The following is a 4,326-nucleotide window of genomic DNA, read 5'->3' as shown; positions in this document are numbered from 1 at the left end:
TTTGCATCCATTCACTAGCGCTGACCACACTTCACTTGTGCATCCATTCACCTGCATTTCATACTGACTGATATTACTGACAGGCCAACTGACTTTTGTGATTGTTGATTTTGGTTATATTTCGTTGTAATAAATATTATGTTAAGTTATTCCGCCGTGTCGTCTCCCTTAATGTTACATCTTTGAGCCAGGTGTAACATATGGGGGCTCGTCCAATTTAAATTTGTTTGATTTGGTTTAATGTTAAACTTTATTCGTTTGATTAATTAGGTGGGAGAGACCAGCAGGCGGAAAGATTGGTTTGGAGCGTGGGTTCGTATTTTGGTCAGCTCTGAAAAGGTTAGTTCTTGCGGTTTAAGGACTGTGTATTTCTTTATACTCCCCAGTTAGGTTGTAGCAACGCTTTGCGTTGTTTTTTTGTTTTAATTTATTATTTGTGTGTCTCCTGGGTCGCGTGCACTGCCGTGGTGTTCGTTCCGAGCTGGTTGTTTGGTTCTGCGCCAGCGGTATTTGGGTGCTTCAAAGGGCTTGACTCTTGGGAGCACATGAAGACTGGGAGTAGTTAGTTAGAGGGTTTTGTTAAGATTAGGTGGGGAGGTGGAGAATGTGTACACAATTTTTTGACCGTAAGAATTACCTGAGCTGAATTGTAATTAGAAGTATAGGTAGGCCGAATTGATTGTTGGATTAATTTGTGTAAATTCGATTTGTGAATTATGACATCAATTGAAGAATTCTGTAAAGCTCCTTCAGATGAGTTATTAAATTTGTGTTCGAAAAAACAGCTGTGGGAAATTGTGGAACGATTTGAATTAAGTGGCGTTGAAAAGCGTTTGAGAAAAGATGAGGCCAGAGAAATAATAAGAAACAAATTGAGCGATCTTCAGATTTTATTAATTACGCCGAAACGAGTAACAGCTGGGGTTAATCCTGCAGCTCAAAAATCAGTTTCATTCGTTGGTTTGTCGTTTGAGCAGCAGAAAGAGCTTATTGAAATGCAACAGTTGCACGAAAAGGAGATGCGTGTTTGTGAGATAGAAATAGAAAAACGTAAATTAGATGATTTGATGAAACGGCGTGAGATGGACTTTGAAAAAATTAAACATGAGCAAAAATTAGCTGCAGAACGACAAAATCAAGAGTTTCAGTTAAAAATTGAGAGTTTGAGACTTCAAAGTGAGGGTAGATCATTTAGTGATCGCGCAGACCGTCCTTTTGATATAATCAGTAATTTGAAATTGTTGCCTGCGTTCAACGAGAGAGATCCTGACGTCTTTTTCTCTTTATTTGAAAGCATAGCAGACGAACGGGGATGGCCTGAGACCGACCGTACAGTTATGCTTCAATCTGTTTTGGTGGGGAAAGCTCAGGAGGCATATACTGCTCTTTCAGTAGAGGAAAGAAAGAAGTATGATAGTGTAAAGTCTGCTGTGCTAAAAGCTTTTGAGTTGGTTCCAGAAGCTTATCGACAGCGTTTTCGTTCTTGGAGAAGAAGTGAGAGACAAACGCACATGGAGGTTACACGAGAGTTAAGTAACCATTTTGATCGCTGGTGTACAACATCGAACGTACAGTCATTCATTCAGTGAGTTACGCGAAATGATGGTTGTTGAACAGTTGTTCCCGATCAAATTGCAGTGTATGGCACAGGCCTCAATAATTTTAATTCCTTATACACATACTCTATAAATAGAGTAGGCTACAAATAAATCATAAAGCGATGTTAGTGAAGGCACTGTTTGGTTGTTTAGCCTGTGATAATGACACAATGCTCAAATTATTACTATTGTTTTATCAATAGGCCTATGTAGAAAACCAGTAGGCTAAGAATTACATTAAAATTTAAAGATTAAAATAAACATAAGGCATATAAGGATTAGGACTGAACAGTACCTATAACTTTGCATATCAATAAATTTAATTTCGTATACACACTCTACAATATGCTACAAATAGCCTGAATTATAAAAACAATGTTATTATAATTGTAGCCTATATTTTTATATATAAATACAGACAGGCAACCGCTCAGGTTCACAATACATTTTTTTGTAAAAACATTTTTACTACCTCAATTTGCATCAATCATGTTAAAAGTACAGCATAAACTTGTATAGTGACTTACTTTAGTTGTATTTTTAAGAACAACTGACTAAAACTTTAGTTTTTACAATATTTGCATGTCAAATGAACAAAGTTGTTTTGTTATGAGTATTACAGTATTTCTCTGTTTTTTTATACCAATCTTTGTAGTTTTAACAAATAAATTTGATTATAATCGCATATCGATGTTGTAAATATAACAAAACATTCTGTTTAATAGTTTACAAAAGTTCACTGTGATTTAAACAAAAAATATATGTTTTTGGATTTACAATACTTTTCTGTAGGAATTTTACATTGTTTTCCTGTAAATCTCACAGTCATTTTTTACAGTGAGGATACAACTTGACATCTGTAATATGTTGCTTTAAAAAAATTAGAAAAACATTTTGCATCCATTCACTAGCGCTGACCACACTTCACTTGTGCATCCATTCACCTGCATTTCATACTGACTGATATTACTGACAGGCCAACTGACTTTTGTGATTGTTGATTTTGGTTATATTTCGTTGTAATAAATATTGTTAAGTTATTCCGCCGTGTCGTCTCCCTTAATGTTACATCTTTGAGCCAGGTGTAACACAATGCAAAACAGCTGTTTTCTGTGTGAATATCTGTTAAACTGTAATTTATTTCTGTGATCAAAGCTGTATTTTCAGCATCATTACTCCAGTCTTCAGTGTCACATGATCTTCAGAAATCATTCTAATTTGCTGCTCCAGAAACATTTCTGATGATTATCAGTGTTGAAAACTGCACAATATTTTGGTGGAAACCGTGATGCATTTTATTTTTCAGGATTCACAGATGAATAGAATGTTCAAAAGAACAGCATTTATTAAAAAATAAAAAAATAAAATAAAAAAACTCTGACTATAATAATGAATTCAGATCAGTGAGTGGAATATTGGCTTATTTTGCATTGTAAGGCCGCTTGAGTTGTTCACCCAAGTTTACCATATTTTACTCTGTTTACCCGTGACGACTGATACGCTCCTTGATCTTTGTTCACTTCACCCTCGCTCTCAACATGACAAATCTGCAAATAAAGCAGAAATGTGTTTTATAGGTTTTCTGAATGCAGTGACTAGAGCTGCAGTCAAACTGTTCACCATTAAACAGAGAGGTTGTTGTGCGTTTTAGATTCCAGTAATGGCTTCGTTTGGAGGATTTTGCCACAGCTGTTACATCAGATCCTCTTCACCTGAGTGCATTAAATGAACAGACTCCATGGGAGAAGTGTGAATGATAGTAAACAGCAGTGATTTTAATGCAGATCCTATTAATAGAGTCACAGCATTATTAGAGCATGTTGATTAAATGGTGAGGCAGTGCTGGGTTCGTGTTTAGTAGAGCGATCTGCTTTCATCGACAGTCTTCCAGAATGACTTTAGGACACCGTCTCAAAAACACATTGATGTATGGAAGAGTTACTTCTAAATATCAGAGCCAGAACCTTGTTATTTTAGTATCATTTAGATACTGTTTTTTTATTAATATTTTGAATTTGTTTTTATTTTTGTTTTCTGTTTTCATTTTCATTTTAGTTAAAATTTTACACATTTAGTTGTTTCTTGTCAAGTTCGCTTTCATTTTTATTTGTTTCAGTATTAGTTATTTTAGCACATCAAGTTATATTAAATGAAATCTAGCTAAACTTGCTTGACAACTAGCTGAAATAAGTTTAAGTTTTTAATATTTTATTTTGCTTAATGTTTAGTAATTTTGTTGTGTTTGTCATTTTTGATGTTTTTTTAAATGTCTAGTTTTTTTTTTTTTCAGTTTTAGTTATTTTAGTACAAGTAAAACTAAATGAAAACTAGCTGACATAAAATGGTTTTATTTAGTTATTTTATTTATGTATTTATTTATTTATTTTGCATAAGTACATGGCCTGCAGACTCGCTCACGTTCATTTAAAGTAGAAGTGCTGTTTCCAGAGTATAGACTACATCACGAGTGCAGTGTTGTCCTCGTTTATTGAAGGATTAACCAGTTGAGTGTCTTAGTACCAGAAACCAGTTCTTAGAACTTTGGATTTCTGTTCCTAGAAATTTGAAGAAAAAAAAAAGGCAGCATTCGCCATCGAGAGCTCTTTTGTGTTTCCATGAATAGGTATTGATTCACACTGCAGTGTAAAATGAAGTTTTTGTTTGTGTGTGTGTGAGTGAGAGAGTGTGTGTGTGTGTGTGTGTGTGTGAGTGTGTGAGTGAGTGAGAG

This window comes from Sinocyclocheilus rhinocerous, unplaced genomic scaffold, assembly GCF_001515625.1.
Source record: "Sinocyclocheilus rhinocerous isolate Xijiao unplaced genomic scaffold, SAMN03320098_v1.1 scaffold881, whole genome shotgun sequence".
Taxonomy (NCBI): domain Eukaryota; kingdom Metazoa; phylum Chordata; class Actinopteri; order Cypriniformes; family Cyprinidae; genus Sinocyclocheilus; species Sinocyclocheilus rhinocerous.
This window is presented reverse-complemented; position numbering follows the sequence as displayed.